Source organism: Balaenoptera physalus (genome assembly GCF_965194825.1).
Source record: "Balaenoptera physalus genome assembly, chromosome: 6".
Classification (NCBI taxonomy): Eukaryota; Metazoa; Chordata; class Mammalia; order Artiodactyla; family Balaenopteridae; genus Balaenoptera; species Balaenoptera physalus.
The window spans coordinates 65765172-65789304 of NC_138885.1; the positions used below are offsets into that span (position 1 = coordinate 65765172).

Genomic DNA, 24133 nt, shown 5'->3' on the forward strand with positions numbered 1-24133 from the left:
GAGGCCTCACTCACTTTACTCCCACTACATTTTTTTTACATATTTATTTATTTATTTAAAATTGTATTTTATATTGGAGTATAGCTGATTAACAATGTTGTTTTAGTTTCAGTTGTACAGCAGAGTGGTTCAGTTATACATATACATGTCTCTATTCTTTTTCAAATTCTTCTCCCGTTAGGTTATTACAGAGTATTGAGCAGAGTTCCCTGTGCTATACAGTAGGTCCTTGTCAGTTATCTATTTTAAATGTAGCAGTGTGTACACGTCAATCCCAAACTTCCAATCTATCCCTACCCCCCACCCTTCCTCCCTCGTAACCATAAGTTTTTTCCCTAAGTCTGTGAGTCTGTTTCTGTTTGGTAAATAAGTTCATTTGTATCTTTTTTTTTTTTTTTTTAGATTCTACAAATAAGTGATATCATATGATATTTGCCTTTCTCTGTCTGACTTCACATAGTATGATAATCTCCAGGTCCATCCATGTTGCTGCAAAAGACATTATTTAATTCTTTTTAATGGCTGAGTAATATTCTGTTGTATATATGTACCACATCTTCTTTATCCATTCACCTGTCGATGGATATTCATGTTGCTGCCATGTCTTGGCTTTTGTAAACAGTGCTGCAATGAACATTGGGGTGCATGTATCCTTTTGAACCATGTTTTTCTCCAGATATATGCCCAGGAGTGGGATTGCTGGATCATATGGTAGCTCTATTTTTAGTTTCATAAGGAACCTCCATACTGTTCTCCACAGTGGCTGTACCAATTTACATTCCCGCCAACGGTGTAGGAGGGTTCCCTTTTCTCCACACCCTCTCCAGCATTTATTGTTTGTAATTAATTAATTAACTTTTATTGGAGTATAGTTGCTTTACAATGTTGTGTTAGTTTCTGCTGTACAGCAAAGTGAATCAGCTGTACGTATACATATATCCCCTCTTTTTTGGATTTCTTTCCCATTTAGGTCACCACAGAGCATTGAGTAGAGTTCCCTGTGCTATACAGTAGGTTCTCATTAGTTATCTATTTTATACATAGTATCAATACTATATATGTATGCCAATGTCAATCTCCCCATTCATCCCCACCCCTGCTTTCCTCCTTGGTATCCATACATTTGTTCTCTATGTCTGTGTCTCTATTTCTGCTTTGCAGATAATATCATCTATACCATTTTTCTAGATTCCACATATATGCATTAATATACAATATTTGTTTTTCTCTTTCTGACTTACTTCACTCAGTATGACAGTCTCTAGGTCCACCCACATCTCTGCAAATGACCCAATTTCATTCCTTTTTGTGGCTGAGTAATATTCCATTGTATATATGTACCACATCTTCTTTATCCATTCCTCTGTTGACGGACGTTTAGGTTGCTTCCATGTCCCGGCTATTGTAAATAGCACTGCAGTGAACATTGGGGTGCATGTATCTTTTTGAATTATGGTTTTCTCAGGGTATATGCCCAGTAGTGGGATTGCTGGGTCATATGGTAGTTCTACTTTTAGTTTTTTAAGGAACCTCCATCCTGTTCTCCATAGTGGCTGTATCAATTTACATTCCCACCAATGGTGTAAGAGGGTTCCCTTTTCTCCACAACCTCTCCAGCATTTGTTGTTTGTAGATTTTCTGATGATGCCCATTCTAAGTGGTGTGAGATGATACCTCATTGTAGTTTTGATTTGCATTTCTCTAATGATTAGTGATGTTGAGCATCCTTTCATGTGTTTGTTGGCAATCTGTGTATCTTCTTTGGAGAAATGTCTATTTAGGTCTTTGCCCATTTTTGGATTGCGTTGTTTGTTGTTTTGATATTGAGCTGCATGAGCTGTTTGTAAATTTTGGAGATTAATCCCTTGTCAGTCGCCTCATTTGCAAATACTTTCACCCATTCTGTGGGTTGTCTTTTCATTTTTTTTATGGTTTCCTTTGCTGTGCAAAAGCTTTTGAGTTTAATTAGATCCCATTTGTTTAGTTTTGTCTTTATTTCCATTACTCTAGGAGATGGATTGAAAAAGATACTGCTGTGATTTCTGATTACATTTTTGTAAATTTTCCCATTATAAATCCCTCCTCTCTGAGCAAGCAATTTGTGTCCTGATAGGGCCCTGACTGACATAGATACTTCCTTTCAAAAGTACAGATTGTGACTCATTGGCTCTCAGGGAGTATTTTACCAAAGACATGATTTATTTGACCAAAATTTAGTTTTGAAATTTAGTTGACAACTTAAAAAAATTGGAAGACCTTCACGTAAAAATCTAGATTTCTGGTTTCTCTTGAAAAAAAATCGAACAATCTGGCAACACTAGGCCCCTCTCCCATGTGGCAACAACTGGATGGAGCTTAGCAGCTGCCCCTTCAGACTGGGCATGTCTCTCCTGTTGGACATAGTCCCCACCACTCTCTATTATCCCCCCAAACACAGACTTAGTGTTAGCTGCCATTTATTATCATAGTGGCTCTGCTATTTTTATTATACTTGCCTGCTTGCTCAGCTGAGCCCTGTAAGGTACTGATTTTGAGATACCTGCTTTAGCCCTGTGTTTTTATAAGATTCTGCTCCCAACCTCTGTGACTTTAAGTTCAAGGATGACATTCCCAGGAGATGGATCAGATTGGCTCAGCTTGAGGCAGGTAGCCACCTCAGCAGCAAGCAGCTATGACCAGAGGACAAGATCTTGTGGTTGAGCACCTGCCGGGGACCCATCCCTGAAAACGGAGAGTGGGGGTTTTTAGAGAAGAGGAGGTGCTTCCAGAGTAATACTGTACACATTTTATATTCTATTTATGCTTTAATTGTTCAGAGTAAACACCCAACAGTATCCCATTCAGTGAATTCTGCTGATTAAATGCTTTCAAAGACAAAAATGGCAAAAATGAAGGCAATTTGAAATTGATTCTTTATGTAAACAGTGTCTGTGAGAAGGCAGTAGGGATGTATTTACGAGCCACAGGCTGGTGCTCCAAAATTCCTCTAAGACATAGATCTGTGGTGAACTAGTTTGAGGCTGATGGTCTAACACAGCTCTTGCACATCTGAAAGCCAGGCTAAGGATGGCGAATGTGGGAACCCGTGATTCTGTCTCTTGCCCGGCCCATGACAATGCTAATACACTGTAGAATTCCTTACTGCTAAGCTTAGGAATCCTTCTCAGCACAGCTCTCCAGGAAACCAGTACTGACTAAGCAGGTGGCACACGAAAAAAACCCATTTGTCACTCTTTCCCAAGAGGCTTTCTGGGTGACTTATTGTGGAGCCTCCTTGAGCTACTGGAGCCAGGATTTTATTGGCATTTGTGAATGTTTGGTTGGAGATTGCTGTTCCCAGCAGATTAGAGGCAGGATGCTCTCACTCATCAAGGTAACTCTGCCAGCTGTGGTCTTGCTAGAGACCCAAGGAAACCAGCCTAAGTCCTGCCCCTGAGGAGCATCAAACAGACTAAGCCTACTTGTTGAATTTAAGGCAGGTAAGTGATTCTGTTGGGTCACAGTTGGGAAGATGAGTGAGTGAGCAGTCACAGGCCTCTGGCATCAGACAGCCCCTAAGGGGACTCTTCAGAGCATCTAGGAAACATTTCTTCCTGGGTCCAGGGCAGGGGCCAGCTGAGGTAAAGCCATCAGAGAAGCCTGCTTCCCTCACTGCCGGTGTCGCAGGCCTCCGTCCACAGCGGTGCCATGGTTGATGGACCTGGCAGGCTTCCAGACACAGACACTGCACAGTCCATTATGAAGCCAAACCTGATCTCCTTATTCATTCTCTCACACCCCACCCCCCTGTTTCCTGATAGTTAAGTAAATAATCAAATGCAGATTGATATTGTTTGAATGAAAGCCTCAGAATTAAACGTTTAGTCCTCCTCAGGACATTTGTGTATCCTATTATTTAGGCGTCACCTTGAGACTTTATTAATCCTCTCTTGTGTCAGCCACTCCTCAGCTCTGATAGGGTATGAAAGACATAGATGTGAGGAGACCTGGGCTGCCTCTATCAGGCTAGGTGTTCCGTTCAAGGGCCCCTGCCTCTCTAGGCCTTAGTCATCCCATCTTTAAAATTTGGGGCTCGGGTTGGTGACTGAGTTCCCTTTTGGCTCTCACAGCTATCAAGCTAGCTCTGAGCTATCATTCTAAGCTCTGATCCTCTCAATCACTTAATAGTAATAGCAAACAATTATTGAGACTTACTGTGTGCTTGGAATTGCACTAAGAATTTTATGTACATTCTCTCATTTAGTTCTTACAAAAACAGATTGAGGTAGTTACTAATGCTATCCTTTGTATCAGTTAATATTCATTTCAGCTGCTTATACAGAAATGTTCTAAACAATAATGGCTTAAATAGATAGAAGTTAAATTTTATCCCATGTAAAAAATAAAAATAAAACAAGACATTTGGAAGTAGGCCAGGCCACTATTGATATGGTGGCTCCATGGTGTCATTCAAGATATCTATCTTTCTGTTCCACCATCCTCAGCATATCACTTCAAGGTTACTTCAAGGTTCAAGATGGCTGCAATAGCTCCAGTCATCACATGTCTATTTCAGGCAGCCAGAAGCAGGAAGAGAGAGTGAAAGGGCTACCTTTTTTTTTTTTTTTTTTATTCCTAGAAATCCAAACAGTACTTCTGCTGACATTTCATTGGTTAGAACTTAGTTACACATTTATACCTAGCTGCAAGGGAGGGTGGGAAATATCATCTTACTGTTTCTCAGTCAGCAATGTAAATATTTGAGTTCTGTCATAAGGAAGAAGATGAGAGTGGATATTGGAGTAAATTCTAAGTTTCTTCACATCATGTTTGAGCAGCAAGGAAGCAAAGCCCTAAGACATATAGCTGGTCAGTGACTGTGGCAGGATTTGAACACAGCCCATCTGCATCCAGAACCTGTGCTCTTAGATGCCGCACTATTAGATCCTCCCTGGAGTTCCCTTGCTGCTCCTTTCTCCTTCTTATCAGAAGCTTCATGCTCTAAGCTTTAGTTCTCTTTCTGTATCAGGAAAGCCCCTTATTGAAGCTACATGTGCAGGAAAGTTGGGCAGGACTGTAAGCCCAAGGCCAGACTGCCCTTCATCAGAGGTCCTCCTGTCACTGGTGGAAGGCACAGTACACCTGTGGAGTCTCCTCTCGTCTGCTCCCCAGGCCCAGCCCTCACTCCATCGTCCCTGGTCCCTCACCTGAATAAGAATTTACTTATTGAATACATTGCTTGCTTTAGAAGAAACTGGACTGAGAAAAAGAGAGCAAGTAAAAATCAGGTATTGACATAAATAACTGCCATTTTTGACACAGCCAAGGACCTCGTATATACTCAGTGCACCGTTCAAATGTCAACAGTTCATTGACTGATTGATATATTAGAATGGGGAACCAGACAAGAGCAGATAAAAGGTCTCATGCTTAAATTTCTTAAGATTCCCTTGAAAAGTTACTCAAATCAGTGCCCTTAAGTCTCCAAATGGCTTTTGCAAACCAGATAAGCTTAGTGTTTTGGGTTCACGTAACTGGCCAGTTTTGCTAAGAGACTACCAAAACCACTGTTGTTGTCTAAACAACTATTTTAGTTTAAGGATACAATCTAGGTTTAAAAGCCAAAATGCGACTCGCTTTAAAAGCTCAGAGGAGAGAGCCGTTGTACTCTCAGTCTCCTTTTTATATGTTATGGTAGTTCAGACACCTGGAAGAATAACAGAGCTATTTCTTTCTATGAGTTCAGGCTTAAATTGTGGAGAGCCCCAAAGAATTTCACATTTGGTACTTTTAAAATTCTTTCCCCCACTGTGGGTTCTTCATGAACAGAGAGGTTCGCGAAGAGATTTTTCCTTAAGGAGGCAGCATGATGTAATAGTTAAAAGTGTGGGCTGTAGGACCTGACCACCTGGCTTCAAATGTAACCTTTACCAGCTCTGGAAGGTGGGGAAAATAACCTCCTACCTTTACAGGGCTGCCGTGATTGCTGAGTTAATACGAGTGAAGGCACAGAAGAATGGCTGACATGCCGTAAGTGCTGGGTAAGCATGTGCTATTACCGTGTCTTTCTACAGTATCTAGACATCTGGCTCACCCTCTTAATCTTACAAATGAGAACATGGGGATCTGGAGAGGTTCAGGGGCTGTCTGCTGCATGACCTGAGCTGGGGAGCCTTCCTTGCCCTCCCTGCTCTCCTGGGGGCAGCTCTGTGCTGGGTCAGCGCCCAGCAGCTCCATTTCACACAGATGCTCTCAGGGACTCAGGTGAGGGTCAATGGTGAGAAGAGAATCAGAGGTTGATTCAGGTCCTGAGTTTTCCTTTGTACATTGATGTTTCCCCTCACCCCCGACTCTCAAAGTTATTTTCACCTCTTCACCCCTGGCCAGGCATGTATGGTCTAGGGTGTTGCTGGAAACCAAGACTGTGACATCTGAGAGACCAGAGCCGCTACCTCAGCTGCTCAGAACACTTTGAAATGACTACACTCAAAGCTACTCCTTCCCCAGGGTTTTGATAAATTCCCCCTGCCAATCATAGCACTTTGCTAAGATTAACTAATTAATCCTCACCATATACCCGAGAGACGAAATTAAAGCTCATTTTTCCACACGTGTAAAGCACCTTTTATCTAAGGATTACTAACACTGATGCATTTGGCTCCCATGACGACAGGATGACAAGGAAAATTATTACCATTTCAAGAACTGGGAACAAAGAAAACTCCCCCTCCAGGACACACAGTAGGAGAGGGGCAGTCGCTGTACAGGTCTGTGGTAGCAGGATGAACACTGGAGGACACCTGTTGTCCCTTGGGTTCTAATGGGAACTTCCAGGTGCGGCTGTAACCCCATCTGGTCATTGTTCTTCACATTGTTCAAGGTTCCCCAGGGATCATGTCTGAGATGAGGAATGAGAGATGGTCCCATGGGGATGTTCAAGCCTATGTTTGGCTTCCTAAGGAACCTCCTACTTCTACTCTCCTACTTGTCTCCAGAGCGCTGGTTCCTCCTCATCTCAATTTGCCCACGTTCTATTTGTGATTGAGATGAAATGGAGCCAATGAGGAGGAGAGAACCTGAAAAAGACATTACCAACTGAGGACCTCAATGGGGAGGAGAGGTAGGCGGGTGGGAGGGAGATGTCAGTCAGTCTGCCAGGGCTCTGGAAACAACATTTGGAGTAAAAGAAGGGAAAAGCGGTCTGCACCATGTGACCCGATGAAAGGTTTGCTACGATTTCTTTGTAATTCCTTTGGCAGTGGATTCCTTTTACTTGACTTCGCCGCACAGATGGCCAAGGCTGAGCTGCAGCCAGGGGCTGGGAACTGTATTGTCCTGCGTTACACCGTGGGTTCTCCATACGGGGTGGCGGGGGTGGGGGTCTCAGAGATGATGAAGGAGACACAAGTGGTAACTTCAGAGACACCCCTCCCATAAAGGCCAAGCAGTTGCATTTCTTCTAAGCCTCAGATTATTGGTTCAGACAACACTCCTGGAAGCAATTTGCTGGTTTCCCTTCCTGATGACAGCTGTGACTTGGAGCTCAGAGCCCTGGACCTGCAGGATCTAGTGCCCCCGAGGTTGCTGCAGCTCCCTCCAGGCCTCTGAGGGGTAGGGGTATCAGAAGGAAAGGCTCTTGCTTACTTCTAAATCCAAGAAAGAGACAGCGAGCAAGAACTTTACATTTACAGAGATTTAAGAGAAACTCTCATAGGTGCATGACTTTATTTAAGCCTTATGACAAGCATATAAGGCTAGACTGTGAATGGACATCTCTTATTTTGCCAGCCCAGCATCCCTTTCTTTGGGAAACTGACTTTTCTGTAATCATTGCATTCTGGTGGGTCTGCCAATCACGGGACTGTCCCACCTTTCCAACCCCTTCTGTCCCCCACCCCCAGGGTTAGGCGTATGGCTCTAGCTAGGCCACTGGGCTCTTTATACTGGACACGTGAATCTCGTGGGGAGAGTTTCTGGGGGAGGAAGATGTTGGAGCTGTATAAAGAGAAGGCCGGTGGATTCTTGTTTCCATGATCCCCAGGATGACTCAGAGCCTGGCTGTTCAGCTCTTCTTTCCATCCTGTGGGTTATTTATTTTCTTCAGTAAAGTTGTCTTTAGTTTATGCTAGCTGGAGTCTGCAAAAGAAGCCCAAATTATAACACACACACACCCCGCCCCTGCCAGGTCTTCTCACCTCAGGTCAGTGACTTTTTATCACACCAAGTAAATGCAAAGTTACACAGTAACTTTAAGGAAGGACAGAGAACCGAGAAGGGAGCAGTGCTGGTAGTAAAGCTTCTTTGTAAGCCCAGCAGGCTGTGCATCTTTCCCGGTAACGTCACATCGGGATCCACCCCTGGGAATGTACTTCAAGTTTAACTGCAGCCATGGAGCTGGCACATACCTGCATTCGCCCATAACCAGCCTCTTTTAAATTTTTTTCTTGTTATATTTTCGTGGGATGTGTCTTTGCTGGTAGGCTGATTCTTACGCGTATTTGGCTATGGGTCTATCTTTGTGTTTTCTAGACCCTATTGATCTGGCAAATGATCAGAAGTAGCTGGTATAGTTCAGATGGAGAAGCAGTGAGGTTGGTGGATGTGGTTAGTAAAAATTCAGTAGCTAGTAAGTTTTTGGCAGGTGGGAGAAATCTTTTCAGGGTAGTATATATACTAAAACATATGATCCAGCATTTTACTACTTTATACCACATACAGTTCCAGGATCTATACTTACGGAAACATATAATCCCATGTTACAGCACAAGGCCCTCTCCCTCTGGAGACTGTTGTTGTACTTTCTGCAATGGCATTAAATTAAGGATGGAGGACCTCTTTCTTGAGCTGAATCTCTTCTAAGTAAAATTAATAAGTACTAAACTTCTGAATTATTAACTATGTAGAGTGTTTCTAGCTCAGGGCGGGATCCCAAAGGGAGTCAGAAGTGATCCTGAGACTTTTGAAGTTTCTTCTACAGAGAAGTTGAGTGACTGAGTGAATGGATGAATGGAGTTAGCGGTGGGAGAAATCTAAGAAGTCTATATCCAAAGGAACCTGGTGATCACTCAATACGACCCTGCAGTAGTTATCTACGACTGCATAACAGATCACTCCAAACCATAGTGCCTTAAGTCAAGAACCGTTTATTTTTTCCTCATAGTTTCTGTGGGTCAGGAGTTCAGAGCAGGCTGGTGGGGTCCTCCTGGCTCGGGGTCTCTCATACGGCTGTAGTCAGATGTTACCTGGACTGCAGTCCTTGGCTGGGGCTGGAAGATCTGATTCCCACGTGGCTCACTCACATGCCTGGCAAGTTGGTACGAGCTGTTGGTGGAAAGTTCCTCTCCACGTGGGCCTCTTCACAGAGCTGCAGGAGCGTCCTCCAGCATGGCAGAGGGCTTCCCCTAGAGCAAGTGATGCAAGAGGACAAGGCAGAAACTCCAGTGCCTGTTATGACCTAGCATCAGAAGTCACACACCATCATTTTAGGGAGGCCACTGCACAAGGGTGTGAATACCAGGAGGCCAGGGTCATTGGGACTGTCTTGGGCCCCTGACTACCACAAACCCGTTCTCTTAAAACATGATTTAAAAATTTATCATGAAATATTTTCAGACATAGAAAAAGGATTAAAAAAAAATTAAATGGATACTTATGTGCCCACCACCCAGTTCAAGAAATAAAATATTATCAATTCAATTGACATCCCCTATGCACTCACGATGACTATATCTTCCCACTGCCCTTAGGAAACTAGTATTCTGAATTTTGTGTTTACCCTTCCATGCATTCTTTTATATTTCCACCATAAATTTGTGTATCCTAAACAATATGTGGAGTTGTTTGGCATATTCTCAAACTTTATATATGGCAGCATCCTGTATGATTCTTTTGCAACCTTCTCTTTTTATTAGGAATTATATTTGTGAGATCCATCTATATTAATCTGCATGGCTCTAATTCACTTGTTTTAGTGACTGTACAGCATTCCACTGTGTTAATAAATCACAATTTGTTTATCCATTCTCCAGTTGATGGACATTCATGTTGCTTGTAATATTTTTATTTTGCTATTACGCATAATGTCATTAAGAGTGTCCTTGCACACTCTCCTTGTGCCCAGGTGCAAGAGTTTTTCCACGATACCAGTCTAAAGGTGGAATGGATAGGTCATATGATATGTGCATTTTGACTTTTCTCAACAGCATCAAATTCTCTAAAACAGTTGCATTAATTTATATAACTTCCAACAGTGATTGAGACACCCTGCTCTTTATTCTGGTACTGTCAGTTTAAAAATTTCATGCAAAGCTGATGGATGTGAAATGGTATCTATTTATGGTTTTAATTTGCCTTTCCCCAGTTATTCATGAGGCTGATTATTTTTTTCACATGTGTATCGGCCACTTGGGTTTCTTCTTCTGAGTGCTGCTTGTTTACATCTTTTGCCCATTTTCCTATTAAGTTATTTCTCTTTTTCCTATTGATTTGAAAGAGTTCTTCATAGATTCTAGATACTAATTTTTGTCAATTATATATGTTGCTAACATTTTCTTCCTGTCCAATGCTTACCTTTTTTACCTTTTTGTTGTCTTGGTTGAATAGAATTTTTAAGTTAATGTAATTAAGTGTGTCATTCATTTCCTTTCTGGCTTGTTTATATGGCAGAGACTGTCCATTAACACCTGCATCTCCTTTCTTTTCCAGCAATAGAGCTGTGGCTGGTTGTGCTGTGGAGTGCATCTAGAAGGGATATATGCAACACTGACCTCGCTTGCTTCAGAGGAAATCTTTGTTTCTAGATGTCCACTCTTTACCCCTGCAGCAGACTGAAGTATCATTATTATCCCAATTTTACCTACAAGAAAACCAACGCTACACTGCCAAGGTGAGCCCATCATCTCCATGCCCCGGCTCCTCCTGTGGAGCCCTCTTGCTCTGTTACCATGCCACGAGAGAGAAAACTCAGCCTAATCAAATCCAACAAATATGTACTAAGCCCCTCTCACATGCACAGCTCTGCACTAAGGCCCCACCAAGATGAGCTAGACACAGAGACGCAGCCTCTGGTCTGAGGAGCTTGCAATCTGGCTGGGGGCAAGGCAGACCCACATAAGTGTCTGGCTGTGTGTAAGTGAACACTTTCAACTCAGGGGATCAGGAGAATCCTCAGGATATTTGAGATTCCATCAGACAACCTGGAGCAAGGGCTTTCTAGGCGCAGGGGACAGTTTGAACAAAAGCCCACAAGTTGAAAAGCACAAGGCGCGTTTAGTACACAGCCAGAGGATGAGTTTGATTGGAGCGACATCAGGTGAGAGGCTGCGGGAACTGAGGCTGATCTGTAGCCCAGCTGTTGGTGTGAAAGAGCACACCAACACAGCCCTAGAGGTGTGAGGGCTGCAGGTTACAGGAGCTGCCAGTGGCGGGGGAGCTCATGGGGTCAGTTAGAATCATTCTTGCTTTAACCTTCTTTAAAATGTTAAAGCCAAGTCTATATCACTGCATTCTGGTAGGGTTTCTAAACTTTGTAGAACCTTATATGAAAGGCAAGTAAGGAAGGTGCAAAAACAAGTTACCATCTTAGGATTTCTCTTCCAGAGCCACCTTTCCTCCTGTGGAGTTGGCATGGTGTGCGCCTGTTTACAGGTCCTGAGAGACATGAGTGTGGGTCTCTGGCTTGATATCGACTACTTTCAGCAGAATTTCTTAGCCGTCTCTGAGTTTGTCCATCAACTCATGCTTACACACTGCTTAACGTGACCGGTCTTCTCCAAACAAACTTCAGGGATGGAGCCCCTGCCTCATTCACTGTTATGTCCCCAAAGCCTGGCTCTGTACCGGGCACAGGGCAGGTTCTCCACACACATTTGGGGGATGAGTAAGCAGATGTTGGAAGGGAATGAGACAATGAATTCCCCAAAGCTGCGCACAGGCGCTGTTGCAGCATCACTGTACCCCGGACAGCCAAGACAAGCGAATTCATAGGTGTCCAGAAAGAGTTCTTGACATTCTGTATTAATTAAGATACAGTCCCAGCTGCTGTCACAGAGAGCCAGCTTATATACAGTAAAGGATTATTTCTCTTCCGTGTAAAAGTCTAAGGCAGTATGTGCTCAGTGCTATAGAGTCGTCAGAGACCCAGGGTTTTTCTGATTCAGTTATACATATATATATACATTCTGATTTTTATATTCTTTCCCATTATGGTTTATCATAAGATATTGAATATAGTTCCCTGTGTATACAGTAGGACCTTGTTGTTTATCCCTTCTATATATAATAATTTACATCTGCTAACCCCAAACTCCCTCTCCATCCCTCTCCCAAGCCCCTCCCCCTTGGCAACCACAAATCTGTTCTCTATATCCATGAGTCTGCTTCTGTTTAGTAGGTAGGTTCATTTGTGTCATATCTTAGATTCCACATATAAGTGGTATCATGTGGTATTTGTCTTTCCCTTTCTGACTTACTTCACTTAGTATGATAATCTCTAGGTCCATCTATGTTGCTGCAAGTGGCATTATTTCATTCTTTTTTTATGGCTGAGTAGTATTCCATTGTGTATATATACCACATCTTCTTTATCCATTCCTCTGTCTATGGTCATTTAGGTTGTTCCCGTGTCTTGGCTGTTGTAAATAGTGCTGCTATGAACACTGGGGTGCATGTATCTTTTTGAATTATAGTTTTGTTCAGATATATGTCCAGGAGTGGGATTGCTGGATCATAAGGTAATTCTATTTTTAGTTTTCTGAGGAACCTCCATACTGTTTTCCATAGTGGCTGCACCAACTTACATCCCCACCAACAGCATAGGAAGGTTCCCTTTTCTCCACACCCTCTCCAACATTTGTTATTTGTAGACTTTTTAATGATGGGCATTCTGACTGCTGTGAGGTGGTATCTCATTGTAGTTTTGATCTGCATTTCTCTAATAATTAGCAATGTTGAGCATCATTTCATGTACCTATCGGCCATCTGAATGTCTTCTTTGGAGAAATGTCTGTTTAGGTCTTCTGTCCGTTTTTCGATTGGGTTGTTTGTTTTTTTGTTGTTGTTGAGTTTTATGAGCTGTTTGTATATTTTTGAAATTAATCCCCGTCGGTCACATCATTTGCAAATATTTTCTCCCAGTCTGTGTGTTGTCTTTTCATTTTGTTTATGGTTTCCTTTGCTCTGCAAAAGCTTGTAAGGTTGATTAGGTCCCATTTGTTTATTTTTGTTTTTATTTCTATTGCCTTGGGAGACTGACCTAAGAAAACATTGGTACGACTTATGGACATACACATCCCTTTTTAAGTGATCAGCCTCTCTTGTCACATTTTCTTCTTGAGGGGGCACATCATGGCTGCGATTGGTGGTTGTCCACCATATCTGTTTTCCCCTTCTTCCTGGATACAGGACTGGACTGTATTTTCCCACCCACCTTGCACATCAGTGCGGTGGTGTGATCAAGTTCTTTCAAATGGAGTCTGAGTACTGTGTGTCATTCCCAGGCCTAGACCTAAGGCTGTGTACACCCCTCCAACACTTTCTTTTCCCTTTGCCCCTTTTGCAATGTTGACTTAGAGGCAGTCTAGCTTTAACCAAGTAAACAACAACAATGCCCTAGGGGGTGACAGAGCAGTAACCTGGAAGCAACATGGGTCCATGATTGAGCTCATAGACCGGAGCTGCCCACCAGGTTGGTATGCTTATCTCTGACTATCATAGGGAGAAATGAACTTCTTTGTTCTCTATTCCACAGTGTTGTTAGGTCTTTTGGCTATAGCAACCTAGCCTTTAAGTTTAACTGATACACACTACACACATGATCTTTTCTTCCCCTCAAGTGTGGGGCTGTGGATAGGAAGTTGTCCATCAGGGCTGTGTGCTCTAATTCCGTTAGCACGGGAATGAGGTTGTTCTTCATGATGTACATCACACACATGTCTTCTGTCCACCTTTTTCAATTGCAGTCAAAAATATCTACAAAAAATAATTCACAGTAGCAATAAAAAGTAAGGTACTTTGGAATAAGCACCTTAAAAGGAATGTACAGAATCTATGATGAAAATGGTAACATTTTTTGAGGTACATAAGAGATCTGACTAAACTTAGAGACATACCACGTTACAAAAGACTCAATTGTGAAGATGTACATTCTCTGCAAATTAATTTCTAAGTGTTAGGTCATTCTAATAAAATTACTATGAGATTGTTTATGGATTGTGATAACAATTTAAAGTTATAGGAAGAATAAATGAAAGAGAATAACCTAGAAAATGTAGAAAAATAAGAATTTGGGGGAATGCTTTCCCTACCAAGCATCAAAATTATTAAAATGCTACAATATATAAATAAATCTCATATTGTTTCAAGAATAGACTTACAAATTCATGGATATAAGATAGAAAATCTGGTAATTGTGTAAGCATGCACACACATATATATGAATTTTGTACATTATAAATGTATGCTTCATATTTATAAGAAAAGGCCACACTGCTCAGTTCATAATCATAGGATAATAATTGATTGGCTAAGTAGAAAAAAGTTATATACTTACCGCATAGAAAATAGGGCTGATTTTTTTTAAAGGAAATTATTTTTAAAATAAAGAAAATATAGGTAAATATCAGATCTTGCAGTGAGAAAGCAAAGGATGAAATCATAAAAGAAATACTGATAGATTTGACTACCTAAGAATTTAAAAATTTAAGTTAAGGGGACTTCCCTGGTGGTCCAGTGGGTGAGACTCCATGCTCCCAATGCAGGGGGCCTGGGTTCGATCCCTGGTCGGGGGACTAGATCCCACATGCATGTTGCAACTAAAAAGTCCACATGCCGCAACTAAGAGTCCTCATGCCGCAATGAAGATCCCGTGTGCCGCAACAAAGATCCCACGTGCTGCAACAAAGATCCCGCGTGCTGCAACTGAGACCCTGCACAGCCTAAATAAATATTAAAAATTTAAGTTAAAAAACCATAAGCAAACATAAAAGATAATTAAGAACTGAGAAAAAAACCCAGCAAATAAGTTAAGAGTCTTTATATACAAGAGCTCTTCGAAACAATAAGAAAAAAACTCCTCAATAAAAAATAGACAAAAGACCTGATCAGATTGGACAAAGACCTGATCAGACAATTTGCAATAAACATATGTAAAACATCAACTTCAGTAATGATCAGGCGATAATTAAAGTAACAATGTATCAATAGTACAGGTCTTCATTTATCAAATTGCCAAAGATTTTTAAAAGTTGTCATATCCAGCAGTGAAATGGAAATTCTTACACATACAGAGTTATAATTTATCAGACCCTTTCTGGGCAAATTTGGAATGTGTATAAAAAACTTCTTACATATTTATATTCTTTGACTAATTACACTTCTAGGAATTTATTGTATGGACATAACCAGGGGGCTCCCAAGATTTATGTGTTAATCATCATACTATTAATAACAGAGGAAAATAATCAAAATAACCACAAAAGATATTGCTTGAATACATTATGATTAGTCCATATGGTACAATCTTATTGTCATTACAGAGTTATGTTTTTTTAAAATATTTATTTATTTATTTTTGGCTGCGTTGGGTCTTTGTTGCTGCGCGCGGGCTTTCTCTAGTTGCGGCGAGCTGGGGCTACTCTTTGCTGCGGTGCACGGGCTTCTCATTGCGGTGGCTTCTCTTGCTGCGGAGTATGGGCTCTAGGCGCAGGGGCTTCAGTAGTTGTGGCACGCGGGCTCAGTAGTTGTGGCTCGTGGGCTCTAGAGTGCAGGCTCAGTAGTTGTGGCGCACGGGCTTAGTTGCTCCGCGGCATGTGGGATCTTCCCGGCCCAGGGCTCGAACCCATGTCCCCTGCATTGGCAGGTGGATTCTTAACCACTGTGCCACCAGGGAAGTCCTAAGAGTTATGTTTCTGAAGAAAATATAATGAAGCCAGGGAATTCTCCCAATATCGCAATAGGTAAAACAAAACAGGGTATACCGTGGCCTACGGGTCTTCCATAATCTGACTCCCCCCACTCAACTCCTGTTCTGATCCCATCTACTCCACCTGCCCCTCACTCACTCTGCTCCAGCTACCCTGGACTCCTGAATGTTCTTCCAGCATGCCCAGTGTTTGTGACCTCAGGACTTTGCACTTGCTCTTCGCTCTGCCTGAAATACTTGCATAGCTGCTTCTTCATTTTCTTCAGCCTCTGGTTGAATCTCACCTTATCAGCCACATCACCCCTGGCTGCTCATATAAAAATAGTACCAACTCCTCAGCCCACCCACCACCCCATCCTTTCTGTCACCTATCCTGCCTTATTTTTCTCTATAGCACTTATTGCTTCCTAGTACATGGCATATTTTTGTATTTATTTATTTATTGTCTGTTTTTCCATGAGGAGTTCCAGATCCATGAAGACTGGGAACTTGTCTGCTTTGCTCATTGCTGTATCCCCAGCACATAATAGGCCATCAATAAATATTTGTGAGACAATAAAATATCTAACTAGGGCTTCCCTGGTGGCGCAGTGGTTGAGAATCTGCCTGCTAATGCAGGGAACACGGGTTCGAGCCCTGGTCTGGGCAGATCCCACATGCCGCGGAGCGGCTGGGCCCGTGAGCCATAATTACTGAGCCTGCGCGTCTGGAGCCTGTGCTCCGCAACAAGAGAGGCCGCGATAGTGAGAGGCCCGCGCACAGCGATGAAGAGTGACCCCCACTTGCCACAACTAGTGAAAGCCCTCGCACAGAAACGAAGACCCAACATAGCCATAAATTAAAAATAAATAAATAAATAAAAAATTAAAAAAAAAAAAATATCTAACTATACCAACAATCTTATATGACTTTTATACAAAAATCTCACCATATTAACTCACATATCTCACACCATATTAACTGTGGTTATTCTTGGGTGGCCAGTTTCCTGATGATTTTGATTATTTCTTTACATTTTTCTGTGTTTTTTGCAACTTTTTGCCATAAACATATGACATAATAAGAGAGAAACCAATGTATTGTTATTATTTTAAAATGCCATGACTTGCAAAAATCACCTGATACCTGAGCTGACCAAATATTCCAAAGTGTAGAACAATTCCATTTTTTAGAAGTTCTCACTTTTCCCATGTTACGAATCTGGTGACTCTTCCACAGGGCTGTATCTTGTCAGCCACTGACTCCTGGTATTTCCTTTCTCTGCCTTTCCCACTGCAACAAGCACCTCGATGATGTGGAATTCCTTTGGGGGCACTTCTCAGTTAACAAAAGGAACGTACTACTGTTCTCTCTACATCCACTGTCCTTGGCCCAGCGCCAGCTCAGGAATTGCCAAGATTTCCAGCTCCTCCTCCTCCCAGCCCAGCCTCTTCCTTGAGTTCCTTCCTGGGACCTGCATTGCCAGGTGCCTCGAGGCCTGGGGGAGTGGCCTTTCACAGGCCCCCTTAGCCTCCAAGGGAAAAGGAAGGTTACTTGAGGGTAATTATTGAAAACTGAGGAGCCTGATTTGGGATGATTGGCTTGTAATCCTCTTAAGAGACCTCATGCCAGCACCTACCTCCAGAGTCCCACCTGCATAGGATGGGCAGAAGCCCTCTGAGGAAGCCGTGTCCCAGCAGCCATACTGACCAGCAGGGGTCCGAGCTGTAAGAGTCTTTCCTTAGAAGGAGGGCGACTCAGTCCCAAACCTGAGAGCTCTCTTCATTTGTACTCTCGTGCATCTTTCTGGCCTGGAGTATGTAGCTGCACATGGTGAATTAAAGGTTCTCACCCACTGTGAACAGGCACTATTGTTTCACTTCTCACAGCACCTCCCTTAGTTAAAAGTAATTTTCCAAGTACAAAATGTAGCCACCCCTTGAAAACCGGAAGCACACCCACGATGACCAGTGGGTGCACAGGCCTGGGCTTGAAGGAAGGGAGTCATCAGAGCAGGACAGGATAAGGCTCCTCCCCAGGGCCCCGATGGTGGTGAGCATTTTTAAGGTGACCTGGGCGACATTCAGTTATTATTTGTAGACTCAGTGGGGAGGGCCTGTGGGCTGCAGAGAAGCCCTCGGCAGTCCGGGACAGCGCTGGCTTTGTTTGAGCAAAGATAACTATGTGCTGGCTGGTGGGAGGGAGCGCCCTGCCCCAGGACTCCACGCAGGCTAGCAGCTCCAGCCGCCTGTCCAGGGCGAGGGCCTCCTCTTGCTGGCACCTTAAATGGGTTACAAGTGTGGTAGTGGCACCTTCTTAGAATGTGCAGCAATGTGCTTAGCAGTCCTTGGTATTTCTGAACCACAGCTGCCCTGGAAAGAACCTAAAAATGCATCCATAGTCCTAGGTCAGTCTCTACTGCCATTTAAAAATCCCCAAACCCCCAAATCGGTCCCATCCTTTGTATTTTCTGAATATGCTGGGCTTGCCTCTGCATATCACTCCCCGTATATGAATTATCTATTCACGGGCCTGTTTCCCCTCCTAGACACCATGTCTTACATGTATCGGTCCAGTGTCTGGCCCACAGGAGGTGCTCAATCAGTATTTCATGAACCTATTTTTGGAGTCTGTCTTTGAAAGTTCATTTTAAAGCATTCCACAAAATGCTGATTCCTAGGAAATTTTTTCATTTATGGCAAGACTCATGGGGGTACTTCTTGGGATTGCCAGAAATATCTGAGTCTTCAAATGCTGAATAGGGAGGGGGTCTTTAGGGCATCAGGGACACTCAGTGCCTCAAATGGGGTTTGTTACTGTTATTTGATAGAATGATTGTTAACATGACAATCTCTTACACGTGTCTGACATCATGATTTAAAGCCCTTTCAATTTTCTTATCGCCTATTATGATGTTCTGATTTCTAAGGCATGATCTAATGCATATTTAAAAATCTTATAAAAATCAGACACCTTTGTGGTTTATCTGAAAGTCTTATTTTTAGAATCAAGCACCATTTTTCATTCATTCAGCACATGTTTACTTCATATCCATTATGTGCCAGGCACTGTATAAGACACTGAAGATACAGAGATGGAAAGTCATAATTCCTGCTCAGATTAGAAGCATTGGTACAAAGGGATGAGGGCTACATTCAAGGTGTCATTAAAGGCTGTGGGAGTAATGGGCAGGAGTGCTTGATTCTGCCTGGAGAGAAGTGGGGGGAGGTTTCAGACCAAGATGATGGTGATGCCGATGGTGATGATGAGGAGGAGGGTGACGGTGCCGCTATCAGTGATATACAGTGCTTACCGTGTGCCAGGCACTTGCTGGGTGCTTTGCACAGCTTAACTCCCTTACTCCGCACAACCACCCTCTGAGGTAGGGGCTCTTATTATTTCCATTTTACAGATGGGAAAATTGAGGCATGCAGAGATTAGGTAAATTGCTCAAGATTGTACCAGTAAGTAAGTGGTGGAGATTATCTACTGTTTCTTGGGTTTCTGGACCAAATAGCAACGATAATACTGGCAAAGTACAGGGGCTTCTGCTACTGCCAAAACCCGTTTTCCTTGGCCCCCTTCCTGAGGTGCAGCCCACATATTTCTTGAGCCAGCCCTTGAGCTTGGCAGTACATCAAGGGCCTTCCTGTCTAGATGGTGAGCCTGGTTTGTGGCCCTGGCCCCAGTACCAGCCCATGACTGATAAAGGGTTCTGGTCAAGATGTGGGATTTCAAATTGGACAGCCTTGGGCTAGACCTCTGGTCCTATCAATCCTCAGCTATTGACCTCTGAGCCTTAGGTTTCCCACCTGTAAAATGGGGAGAACAGCTGTATCCATGCCTCTGCGGCCTCGCATGTTAGCTACTCCTTGCTCCCCCTCCCCCTCACACAAGATGAGGCCCCCGAACCACTCAGATGCTGAAAACGAGCCAACCTGGAAGCCTGTGGAGTTCCCCAGCAAGACTGGAGGCATTGTTCTGCTGCCAGAGGTGGGGTGGGGTGGCCCTTTGGCAGGGAGGGCCGGAGGGCTTCCGTGCCCTCGGCAGACATCTGCCTCGGAGATTTCCTCCGCCTTGCTGTAAGCTTTTCCTTCGGAGGCTGAAGCGAATGGAGTTGAAAGCAGCTACTTCATGGGAACAACAGTTGTGATGGGCTGGAGGGCTGGCAAGAGGACTGGAAGTGGGCTTCACCCGGGGCTGCGTCCCTGGGGTACACCTCAGAGAAACCTTGGGGCCAATGGCATGCTCTCTGTTTACTCAGGGGTTTCCTCACTGAACCCGCTGAGGAAACAGCTTTGTAAGGAAAGGGAAAACATATGGTTTAGGCAAGGGACTCACTGGGCCCAACGGAGTCCAAGTGGCTGCCTTCAAATTGCCTGCCACTTCAGTGTCAAGGGGGGCACAGAGTACAGCGCAGCTCCTGCCCTGCGTGGGCTTAGGGCTAGCTGCGGGCTCCACCCCTTCAGAGGGGCCGGCCCTGTGGCTGCAGCCTCCTGGGCACACCTGGTGTCTTTTTTTTTTTTTTTTTTTGGCTTTTAATGAAATATAATTGGCTTTTATGTTACTTCAAACAGTTCATGAGCCAGAGAATTTGCAAATATAGTATTACATCTAAGGCAACGAGGAATTTAGAGGGAGAAAAAAAAGTGTGGACTGTCAGATGGTGGTTTGTTTTGCTCCGGTCTGATGCCCCCTTTTTTCCTGGCATGTGTATGTGCACTTAGTATCTCTTTTTTTTTTTTTTTTTTAATTCAGAGTCCCATACTTTATAAAGCTCCATCAGATGTTTTTTGTTTTAATTAATTAATTTATTTATATTTATTTTTGGCTGTGTTGGGTCTTCGTTTCTGTGCGAGGGCTTTCTCTAGTTGCGGCAAGTGGGGGCCACTCTTCATCGTGGTGCGCGGGCCTCTCACTATCGCGGCCTCTCTTGTTGCGGAGCACAGGCTCCAGACGCGCAGGCTCAGTAGTTGTGGCTCACGGGCCCAGTTGCTCCGTGGCATGTGGGATCTTCCCAGACCAGGGCTCGAACCCATGTCCCCTGCATTGGCAGGCAGATTCTCAACCACTGCACCACCAGGGAAGCCCCTAGTATCTCTTTTAATTGACGTGCTTCTCTGATCTCTACTGCGGCTATCAAGGAGCTTTCAGACCTTCCCTCTGCCCCTCCCAGTGGTCTTCCTTTTGAGGGTGCTGCCTATAATGAGATGAGCACATTGGTAGCTATGTGGGAGGTAAAGACAATTAAGTAACTTTCTAGGCTTGGTTTGAACTTCTGGGTCCTTTTGGTTTGTGGTCAGTTCCTTAACCTTGCGCTAAGTAAGAACCTCAAAAACATTTGGAGTCCTTTCTTTCAGGTTTCTGCTTTATTTTGTCTGAGCTGAGCTCTTACAGTTAAACTGTTAGTGTCTCTGGTCTCTTGATGCCCCTGGTGCCTTTTAGGGAGGGCCATTAACTCTTCCAAGCCTCTCAGGCCCCTTAAGTAATTTCTCAGGGGAAGAAATTTGCTTGTTGATGGCAGAACTATCTGTCTCTTCACTCACTTTACTCCACCTCACCCTTATCCTTGGTGGAAGGGGTTTTTAAAGCATAAAATACATCAAAATTATGCCGTGAAAGGTTATAATAGCAGCAAGAGAGAGGTTGTCTAATGAGGGCTCCACTTGGAAAAAGAATTCATGCATCTGTTTCAGAAAGAAGGGCAGGCTCCGGAGGCCTCGTGGCTCCAGGCTTTGGTGATGCTGGTGTTGGGGGTGGGTGGATGGGTAGAGGCAGAGTGTGGAAGGAAGGAGGGAGGGAAACTGAGAAAGCAGGAACTTAGTCACAGTCAGAGTGTGACTCTGTAGGGTCTGCAAGGTGACTTAACTGGAAGTAAATAGATGATGTTATCATCCTCTGGACTCTCAGCTACAAGAAACATCAGACTCTTTCTGGAATTGGATTGTGGGAGGAGAAAATAGTATGGCCTACTTTGATTCAGTGGCTGAGTATCTCCTATGTGCCGGCACCATGTTTCCTGCTGCAGAGAGACCTGTGGGTGCTAAGCGGGGGGCACTCGCTGAGGAGATAGTTCCTGCAGTAATGACCATGGACAGCAGCAATCAGTTGAAGGCAAGAGCCTCTTGTGGGTGGGGCTCGGGGTGGGGGCGTCACAGAGGAGGCATGGCTTCCCTTTCTTGAGAGATGGCAGGACAGAAACAAGGAGTGGGACTGGGGGCCAGGACCAGGGACACAGCATTCCAGAGCCGGCTTTTCAACCTGGCCGTGGTAAGGTCTTTGAGGGAAAACTTTTCCCTGCCTTGAGATCCTCCTTCCTACAAGGGATTACTGGCCCCTGATCAGTCAGGACCCGGGACTCCAGGCTACGCTGAAGGGCCTAGCCAGTCTGGGTTTGAAGGCTTAGGGAATTCTCTGGACTCTGGGCTCTTTGGCATCCTAGCAAAGACGCACCAATTATACACATACACTGGGAAATAAGGGACACCGAGGGAGACCCAGACCCTTTGCTGGAGAGAGTTCCAGCTGAGCAGAGAGCACAGGCCTGGGCTTGAAGGAACCAGAGCACACAGGCGCTGGGCAGCCCTCAAGCATGTGGCCCTGCTCTGAGGGGCGCTGTGAGTGCCCACACGGCTTCAGAGTGCCTGGTAAACTGCTCCAGCTCTGATGTGCGGGTCCGCAAATTTCCTGGTCCCTCCTCCAGGGACTTCCACCAGATACAGCATCACATGCCCTGGACTGTTCTACCCGGGACTAATCCCCGCCCCACCCGACCTTGTTTATCTGACCCTCTCTCCCACGGGCACATTAAACCTCCTAAAAATGTGTTTGCTTTTTTCTCCCCCACCTTTGTAACTCTTTCAAAAATGTTCTCCTTTTTGCTTTTTCCTTTAAGAATCTTATAGGAAAGAAAGATCGCAGGATGGTTGGTACAGATAATGAGAAAAGCAGGATTGGGCGGGTAGTTACGATGTCAGGGAATTTGGAAGAAGAAATGCTTCTTTTCCCTCCTCATTGCACCCAGGAGAGAAATAGTTTTAGCCATCCTGAGAAATGTGAGCAAAAGCAGAGGGTTTTATGGACCTCAGTAGCAAAATGCATTCATCTGCAGTTATATTCACAAGAAGATTTTAAACATAACCAAGAACTATACACAGTCATTCTGAAACTAGGGAAAGGTGTCAGGGGCTGACCTTAGACTATCGCAGGCAGTGTTTGCTGCAGGACCCACAGTGTACGAGGCACCTGGATGTCAGCTGAGAACTCCCCTGTCTACGGCATCCGAGGGGAGCATCCATAGAGGAAAGGTTTTTCTCAAGGTGAGCGATGGTCCTTAGGATTCAATGCTTTACTCTGCTTTAGTAAGACCAGTATTGCCATATTCTCTCACACTGGAGACTTTTAGAATTTACAAAATGCACTTTTAGAACGTTACTTAATGTGTGCTCTGATAACACATTATTCCATTTCTGGGTTTGTTTGTTTTTGAGATCTGAGCATGTTTAACTCAAATTCTCTGTTTAGAGCCTGTGTTAAGGCCTTTGGTACTTAGCATGTTTTTTTTTTATTTCCAACTGGAAAAGTCTTAAAAACAGAATCCTTTCCTTTCCTTTCTTTCCCATCATTTCCCCTTCCCCTTCCTCCCTCCTTTCCTCTCTCCCTCCCTCTCTCCCTTCTTTTTTTCCTTCCTTTCTATATTCTTTTTGTCAAAAAGAAGCCTTCTCAGTGTGAAATTTTCAGCACAATAGTTACATTTTCCATTGCCACATTGTACTTGGAAGATGCATACCTTGATCCTGCCCCTACTTTCAAACACACTTGGCAGCTACCATAGCTCAAATCCTTATCATCTCTCCCTTTTATTACTATAATTATATAACTGCTTTTCTTATCTCCACTCTTATTCCCCTTCTTATCCATCAACCACATGGTTGTCAAACTGAACTTTGAAAGTACAGATCTAAGAAAGTTGACGACACACAGGCCAGGATATGAGGAAGTGAGCCGTCTCAGAGATGCCGTGGATGTGAATGGGTGCCCCCTTTGAAGGGCAATATGGTCATGTCTATCAGAGTTATAAGAACAGACACTCTTTGACTCAAGGTTCTACTTCCAGGGATTTATTCTGTAGTTATCCTTGTACATGCAAGGACGTATGTGTGAAGATGTCAGTTAAGGCATTGTTTACAACGGCGAGATACTGGAAACAAGCTGAAGGACCATTGGTAAGAGCTATTGAAGTGAATGATGGTAACT

At 43.8% G+C, this 24133-nt stretch overlaps 1 long non-coding RNA gene across 7 annotated transcripts in view; it reads left to right on the forward strand.

The window, feature by feature from the left end:
* LOC309662588 overlaps positions 1–24133 on the forward strand; it is a 190714-nt gene that overhangs the window by 133468 nt on the left and 33113 nt on the right. For 3 of the 7 annotated variants that reach the window (XR_014264771.1, XR_014264772.1, XR_014264775.1), the window contains exon 4: positions 10684–10864. The exons of the other annotated variants lie outside the window; for them this stretch is intronic. This is a non-coding gene — a long non-coding RNA (uncharacterized lncRNA). The remainder of the gene's footprint in view (positions 1–10683; positions 10865–24133) is intronic. 7 annotated transcript variants of the gene reach the window in all.